Source organism: Oncorhynchus masou, chromosome 29, assembly GCF_036934945.1.
Source record: "Oncorhynchus masou masou isolate Uvic2021 chromosome 29, UVic_Omas_1.1, whole genome shotgun sequence".
Lineage (NCBI taxonomy): Eukaryota > Metazoa > Chordata > Actinopteri > Salmoniformes > Salmonidae > Oncorhynchus > Oncorhynchus masou.
Window position 1 is genome coordinate 42,779,257 of NC_088240.1, and position 9,134 is coordinate 42,788,390.

Sequence of the window (9,134 nt, forward strand, 5' to 3'; positions counted from 1 at the left end):
TGTCACATTGTCCGTTTGTATATTCAGAGTGTTTCGCTCTCGGGAGTGCACACTGGACGCTGAGGAGTAGAGTTGATTAGAGCGTTCTGACTTTAAAACGGCACCCAAGCTAACATTGGCTAGCTTGCTCTAGCTACTTCCAGACACGAATGAGAGAACACCGCACTCTGACTATTTTACTAGCCCTAGCAGAGCGATTTAGGCAGTTTCCATGTTATGCAGAGCGTTGGTGACTACCTGTGCTGCTGGCAACAATTTGCCAACGTTTACTGACACGGGCCATATTCAACAGGTGTTGAGCACTAGTAAATTAATCAGTTATTCTGCGCTCTGTGACACTCAAGCAAGGGTGCTCTGAAACCAGAGTAGATAGCCAGAGCAAATTTAAGAAAGTACCGGAATGTACATTGAGAACATACAACTGACTATACCACTGAGGTAAGATAAGAATGACAGGAACAATCATGTCAATAAGCATTGGGTAGTTAGTTAGATAGCATGTACAGTGGTTCCTGCTTTTTAAAAGTCGCGTCATACCGCAGCAAACCCTGCGTGCTGCCTTGTGGCACATCATTTAATTCTCAGCCATTTCTTCTGTTACTGCAAGTTATTGCTAGTTTGACCACCAGAGGGCATCTTTGAGAAGCATTTGATAGTATTCCTTATTGGCATTACCAGAGAATTGAACACCTTTTTTTCTAAAAACATAGTATATGGGATTGATTTTAAGATATTTGGCTTCAGTAATTTGATTAATATTATGGTGTTTCCATTGAGAGAAATTGTCCATTTGTAAATTCAGACCGTTTCGCTCTCGGAGCGCACACTGGACGTTCGGGCCGAGGAGTAGGGTTGATTTGAGCATTCTGGCTTACAACGGCAGGCAAGCACCCAAGCTAACGTTGGCTAGCTACTTTCAGACACAAATGAGACCACTCTGACCATTTTACTCACCCTAGCAGAGCTGGTAAGGCAGTTTTCATGTTAACCAGAGCGTTGGTGACTGTAAATGTGCTGCTGGAAACAATTGAATTATGCTTTTTTCCCGACGTTTACTGACACCAGCCATATTCAACGAGTGTTGAGCGCTCGTAAAGTAATTACTCTGTGCTCTGGTACACTCAGACGAGAGTGCTCTGAAATCAGTGTAGATAGTAGGCGGGACACATAAAATTTTTAACAACGTTCTTTTCTGATAAAAAAACTAGTTCATTGCATCCGCCATGGAGCCCAGTTTCAAAATATGACCATATTTCCCAGCTGTTTGCCGTCGTTTTGAAGTCATCTAAAAAAACAGGCCTTATTTTAGTGCATTTTTCACCTTGCCAGCTCTTATTAGTTCTATTGAGCACCATGGCACCAACTCGCCTTCCAAACGTTCTATTCCCGGCTTATTGTTCAACGTCACAATGCCTGCTTCGCTATTGTTGGCAATGAGACCTGCTCACATTGTTATAAAGTTAAAATGTAAACAACAAAATAATATTGTAACTCTGCAGTCTTCCCATTGTTTCCTATAGGGGAAATATCTCGCAATGTGTATATTTAGATTTTTTTTCAAGTCGGTTGTAACCGGTGTGAAATGGCTAGCTAGTTAGCTAATAGAGTTTCAATCGGTGACGTCACTCGCTCTGAGACCTTGAAGTAGTTGTTCCCCTTGCTATGCAAGGGCCACGGTTTTTGTGGAGCGATGGGTAACGATGCATCGAGGGTGGATGTTATCTTTGTGTGCAGAGGGTCCCTGGTTCGAGCCCAGGTAGGGGCGAGGAGAGGGACGATAGCAAAACTGTTACATGGGCATCATTTTAATCAGGAGAATTTCCTCTTTGTAATTATGTAAGTCTGGGCAGCGAGCTAGTTTATTATCGATCATATCTCAGTTATTGTTTTCATATCTATAAAAAATAATATGTTTTCTTTATTTTCAGAGAGCGAGCTGACCAAGGGGTCAAAAATGTAGATATTGCCAGATATTCACTGTCCGAGGAACAGGCCGTGGTAGCTTTATTGCTTGTAAAAGTATCCATAACCAGAGGTAATTAAACTGTTCTGTATTCTTTTTCTCCATCTCTGCCTGTCTTGTTGTACATGGAACCTGTCTCATGTGCATTAATTTAAAAAACCATTGAGATGTCAGCTACTAATTTTCAGATTTACACCACATAAACACAGCCATTTTCACTGGTCTATCTGTTGCTGCCAAGTCATGATTTCCCTGGGGGTTAGCCTTGCAATAAGCAAGCGGTGAGACACATAGCCCTCTAAATGTAAATGTTTCAGGTACACTCCGATAGGTGTCTGCGTCACATACAGTATCTTCTATTGACATTATCTTCTATTGTTTATCCTTATTTGTCTGTTTTTCTGCATAAAGTACTCTGTAGCCACTTAGTGTGAACACCAGGTGAGATCACACACAATTGCAGTCTCTCTTCTTCACTTCATCCCTCTCCCCCTTCTCCCTAAACCCTCTAGGTTATATCAGCTGTTTTGGTGAACCCCTTCCGCATCTGAACTGGCTGACACAGAGGGCACAGCATGATCATAGGTGAGATGTCACTTGGTCGGGTCAACAGGAAGTATTATTAAAGAGATGATTTACATTGAAATACAGGAAGAGATGTAGTAGTCCCAGAGTTAATGATCAAAGGTCAGTTTTGCATTTCACCTCCTGATTTAAGATGACTGACCGTGTTAGAATTTTTTTTTTAAACTAGGCTTAATCATGCTCTCTCTTTATTCATTTGTCACTCGTCTGCAGGTATATTTTGATGTGAGAGAGGAAGCCAGTCCCGTCATCGCCACCTCACTCGCTCTTAAGATAACCTTTGGGCCAACTGGGAGCCCAAGGCTCGTTAGGAGACACCGCAATTGTGATGAACTGAGAGAATATTAGGGTAGCACTGTAATTCATGAATCATATGCTGTCTATGTATTTATAACACCAGGATAATGAACGTCTTTCAATAAAGTGTTTCACATTCTCCACTGGTTGAACTTAAGTATCTCATTGAAATACTATCCTGTGTCCTCAGATTAATGCAGATGATGGGAGTTAGATGTGCATAGTATTTTTTATGGTATATATGAATTACAAATCAATCATGGTTCTAATCTGTTGCATAGTTACAATGTGTAATCATTGATGTCACAGGAGCAGGAGTGGTAAACACTGTTTAAGTGTAGAATTGTAATACATACAGTGGGGCAAAAAAGTATTTTGTCAGCCACCAATTGTGCAAGTTCTCCCACTTAAAAAGATGAGAGAGGCCTGTAATTTTCATCATTGGTACACTTCAACTATGACAGACAAAATGAGGGAAAAAAATCCAGAAAATCACATTGTAGGATTTTTAATAAATTTATTTGCAAATTATGGTGGAAAATAAGTATTTGGTCAATAACAAAAGTTTCTCAATACTTTGTTATATACCCTTTGTTGGCAATGACAGAGGTCAAACGTTTTCTGTAAGTCTTCACAAGGTTTTCACACACTGTTGCTGGTATTTTGGCCCATTCCTCCATGCAGATCTCCTCTAGATCAGTGATGTTTTGGGGATGTTGCTGGGCAACACGGACTTTCAACTCCCTCCAAAAATGTTCTATGGGGTTGAGATCTGGAGACTGGCTAGGCCACTCCAGGACCTTGAAATGCTTCTTACGAAGCCACTCCTTCCTTGCTCGGGCGGTGTGTTTGGGATCATTGTCATGCTGAAAGACCCAGCCACGTTTCATCTTCAATGTCCTTGCTGATGGAAGGAGGTTTTCACTCAAAATCTCACGATACATGGCCCCATTCATTCTTTCCTTTACACGGATCAGTCGTCCTGGTCCCTTTCCAGAAAAACAGCCCCAAAGCATGATGTTTCCACTCCCATGCTTCACAGTAGGTATGGTGTTCTTTGGATGCAACTCAGCATTCTTTGTCCACCAAACATGACGAGTTGAGTTTTTACCAAAAAGTTATATTTTGGTTTCATCTGACCATATGACATTCTCCCAATCTTCTTCTGGATCATCCAAATGCTCTATAGCAAACTTCAGACGGGCCTGGACATGTACTGGCTTAAGCAGGGGGACACGTCTGGCGGCGTAGTGTGTTACTGATGGTAGGCTTTGTTACTTTGGTCCCAGCTCTGCAGGTCATTCACCTGGTCCCCCCGTGTGGTTCTGGGATTTTTGCTCACCGTTCTTGTGATCATTTTAACCCAAACGAGGTGAGATCTTGCATGGAGCCCCAGATCGAGGGAGATTATCAGTGACCTTGTATGTCTTCCATTTCCTAACAATTGCTCCCACAGTTGATTTCTTCAAACCAAGCTGCTTACCTATTGCAGATTCAGTCTTCCCAGCCTGGTGCAGGTCTACAATTTTGTTTCTGGTGTCCTTTGACAGCTCTTTGGTCTTGGCCATAGTGGAGTTTGGAGTGTGACTGTTTGAGGTTGTGGACAGGTGTCTTTTATACTGATAACAAGTTCAAGCAGGTGCATTGTGGGCCCTAAAAGCACAGGAATAGTGTATAGGCAAATGTAGTACAACATCCGGGAAATTTTGGCATACCAACTATATCCATACTATGACCAATAGCATACTATAAGCATACTATTTACCCGATTTACGTCACAAATAGTACAGTTAGTATGAGTATTCGAACACAGCTCTAGTGTTTCCATTCCCCTTTAAGGCCCTCTTGACTTCAGTTCAGTTCAGTTCCGTTTAACTATCCTATCAAATAACTGGTGAGTATTCCATTGGGTTGTCTTTCTATAGTATTGTGTTATATTGTTTATTCTAGAGTTTATTTGTGCCACCAACTGCAGTCAAAATTCTCTCTGCAAACATCACCACTGTTGTTATTTGACATGCAAGAGATGTTAACTGCTCTGTGGCTTCCCTTTCAAGATGGCTTTTTCCTCGTGAAATGACCACAGCACTTAGTTAAGTAGGAAATTGGAATTAAGCTTGCTTCTGTGTGTGTTCGTGCATGCGTGTGTGAGAGAGAGTAACTTTATGTCCTTACTGTGAGCGGGAAACAGCTGCAAGTTGTTAAAGAGTTCGCCACAATCTCTTTTTGTCTACCTTTTATACAGACCCCGTTTTAGTTGCAGTTGCACTGGAATTTTACCCTGTCAGCAATTGTCATGCTTTGTTTTGGTATGATCTCATACCTTAGGCTTCCGACGCTTAATTTCCTCAATGGACACATTGCTTTCTGCTGTGTTTATTTCACGTCACACAAACAGACAAGTGCATATTTTCAATACGCGACATTTGGATCCGAGACATTTGACGCTGAATACATAAAAAGCCAGCAGGCCAACCTGATTCATTCACACAAAAATATGTCTGTCACAAAATCAAATATGAATGATATACGGTACAAGAGTGACAGCGTTTTCTGTATGTAGTCATGTCAGGTCAGTTAATAAACAGGAAGGAGTGGGTGTGGTGAATGAATAAAAAATATTTATAATTTTTCATAGAAGTGCAATAATGTAGGCCCACATATGAATTACAGTACAACATTATGTCTGGGAGTGTTTTCCCTATAATGGTTACACACACCGTTTTCGTGCAAACATTCTACCCTTGTCTTTCTGTTTTTGTGTTTTAAAGAGAGCAAACTCTCTAGAGCTTTTATTTGAATCATTAAGCAAGTGATGTGGCAGGAAATATTAAATGAGGCTTAAGTTACCAGTAAACGTGTGTTGGTTGTAATTAAAGGAAACCAAATGGCTTAATTGGCTTTTTCCAAAGGCACCGGTAGTTGTGAAATGTGGCTTTACGGAGGAAGGAAGTCATAGTTTCTGTAATTATTGTCAGTTTTTCCACATATTTTTGAATACCTACTCAGCATATACTCATTCACCATTAATAATGTAATATGTTACCTCATTTTTTTCTCTGTCACTTACTGAAGATCGTAATGTGCTGCACTTGTAACGAATTGCAATGACTTGAAGAAACAGCGAAAGACCACATTGTTCCAAGTTTCTAATGCAGTCACACATTAAACAAACAACAACTTTAAAGGATAAATGAAGCATTCATGAACCCTTTATAAAGACTAGGAGTCATGTAAAGAGTGGAAAAAGGGTAATGCAAAGTGCCAGATGTACAGACCTCTTATAACCCTTTATATACTATGCATTTGATTACAAATCATAAGCAAAGCATCTATTTAGGCATTGTAAAGGGTTTACTAAAGGGTACGTCTTTAAAGTTGTTGTTTGTTAAAATTGGGGACCAGGGAAATCTGTAATGACACCGTCTATTATGCCAAACTACCCATGATGCTTAATTGCTTCCGTAGAGTAAGGGGGCTCATGGGAGATTTGTCCACAGCTGAGAACTGTTGGTTTGCTGGCTGGCTGGTGGGGAACAAAACCCAGAGCTGTGGTGTCTGCGGGGACACAGACCGCCCATCACCAAACGAACCGGGAATCATCACTCTGCTTACAAACCTACATCTGACAACAACCTCGGCAGAGACCCCAGAAAAAAGGGAGAAGAATTTGAGAAAAAGAGGAAGAGAGTAATTCCATGGCCACCACTGTGGGAATGTTGTAAATGTGTTTTCCTGGAGGCTTCGGATTGGGAATCCCACACTGGAACCTGCAGGCATGGAAAATAAGGGCTCTTATCCCGGGAGAGGAGGCCTATCCGAGGGGTGTGTGAATCGTATGGTGCAGGCAAAACGGTTCACAGGACTCAAGATGAGGATAAGGTCACCGCAACTTGGATCATCCTGTGACACTCCAGCCCCATGGTACCAATATTACCACTGAACATCCCTTCTGCACACACAAGTACACACACACACACACACACACACACACACACACACACACACACACACACACACACACACACACACACACACACACACACACACACACACACACACACACACACACAGTTCCTTCAAAAAGTATTCACACCCCTTGACTTTTTCCACATGTTGTACAGACTGAAATTAAAATGGATTCAATTGAGGTTTTGTGTCACTGGCATACACACAATACCCCATAATGTCAAAGTGGAATTCTGTTTTTCAAAATGAAAAGCTGAAATGTCTTGAGTCATTAAGTATTCAACCCCCTTTTCCCTGGAAGCGGAAAATGTCTCAGTTCTCCCATGGCCTGTATTCTCACCAGACATGTCACCCACTGAGCATGATCGGGATGCTCTAGATCGACGTACACGACAGCGTGATCCAGTTCCCGCCAATATCCAGCAAATTTGCACAGCCGTTGAAGAGGAATGGGACAACATTCCACAGGCCACAATCAACAGCTTGATCAACTCAATGTGAAAGAGCTGTCGCGCTGCATGAGGCAAGTGGTGGTCGCACCAGATCCTGACTGGTTTTCTGATCCACACCCCTACTTCTTTTTAACGGTATCTGTGATCAACAGATGTAAATCTATATTCCCAGTGTGAATCCCATAGATTAGGGCCTAATGAATATATTCCAATTGACTGATTTCCTTATATGTAATTCTTGCATGTTGTGTTGATATTTTTGTTCAGTATTCAGGAGTAAAGTTCAGGAGTAAAAATGTGCCTTAAACCGTCACATAATAAGTTGCAAGGATTCGCTATGTGTGCAATCATAGTGTTTAACATGATTTTTGAAAGACAACCTCATCTTCGTACCTCAAACATAAATTATCTGTAAGGGCCCTCAATCGAGCAGTGATTTTCAAACACAGATTCAACCACAAAGACGAGGGAGGTTTGCCAATGCCTTGCAAAGAAAGGCTCCTATTGGTAGATGGGTAAAAAAGAAAAAAGCAGAGACTGAATATCCCTTTGAGAATGGTGGAGTTATTAATTACACTTTGGATGGTGTTTCAATACGCCCAATCACTACAAACATACAGGTGTCCTTCCTAACTCAGTTGCCGGAGAGGAAGGAAACCACTCAGGGATTTCACCATGAGGCCAATGGTGACTATAAAACAGTTACAGAGTTGAATGACTGTGATAGGAGAAAACTGAGGATGGATCAACAACATTGTAGTTACTCCACAATAGTAACCCAAATGACAGAATAAAAAGAAAGAAGCCTTTACAGAATAAAAATATTCCAAAACATACATCCTGTTTGCAATAAGGCACTAAAACTACAACAACAATTCCAAAGAAATTAACTTTATGTCCTGAATACATAGCGTTATGTTTGGGGCAAATTCAACACATCACTGAGAACCACTCTTCATACTTTCAAGCATGGTGGTGGCTGCATCATATGGCTTGGTACCTATAACCCTCACAAACTTTAACAGATGCACCATTGAGAGCATCCTGTCGGGCTGTATCACCGCCTGGTACGGCAACTGCAGAGCCCGCAACCACAGGACTCTCCAGAGGGTGGTGCGGTCTGCCCAACGCACATCCGGGGGCAAACTACCTGCCCCCCAGGACACCTACAACACCCAATGTCACACGAAGGCCAAAAAGATCATCAAGGACAACAACCACCCGAGCCACTGCCTGTTCACTCCGCTGTCATCCAGAAGGCGAGGTCAGTACAGGTGCATCAAAGCTGGCCGAGAGACTGAAAAACATCTTCTATCCCAAGACCATCATACTGTTAAATAGCCATCACTAGCACCTTAGAGGCTGCTGCTGTCACGTCCTGACCATAGAGAGCTCTTATTTGCTATGGTAGAGTAGGTCAGGGCGTGACTGGGGGGGGTTAGTCTAGTTTATATCTTCTATGTGGGGTTCTAGTTTTGTTTTCTACGTTGGTGATTTGTATGATTCCCAATTCGAGGCAGCTGGTAATCCTTGTCTCTAATTGGGGATCATGTTTAAGTAGCTGTTTTTCCCTCCTGTGTTTGTGGGACATTGTTTATGGGTAGTTATTTGTCAGCACTCCATTGTCGTCACGTTTCATTCTTCCTTTATTGTTTGTGCGTTTCACTAAATAAAGATGTGGAACCCAGATCACGCTGCACGCTGATCCGAGTATGCTTCCAGTTCGTACGAGTATGCTACCAGTTCGTATGACGAACGTGACAGCTGCCCTATAGACATAGACTTGAAATCACTGACCACTTCAATAATTGGAACACTAGTCACTGTAATAATGTTTACATATTTGGCACGACTCATCTCATATGCAT

General features: G+C 41.8%; 1 long non-coding RNA gene across 1 annotated transcript; it reads left to right on the forward strand.

Annotated features, from left to right (window-relative positions):
• Positions 1-1,674: 1,674 nt before the first annotated feature.
• On the forward strand, positions 1,675-2,981 carry LOC135521197 (uncharacterized). Its single transcript, XR_010452505.1, has 4 exons — positions 1,675-1,836; positions 1,929-2,035; positions 2,476-2,548; positions 2,762-2,981. It is a non-coding gene; the product is annotated as an uncharacterized LOC135521197 (long non-coding RNA).
• Positions 2,982-9,134: the final 6,153 nt, after the last annotated feature.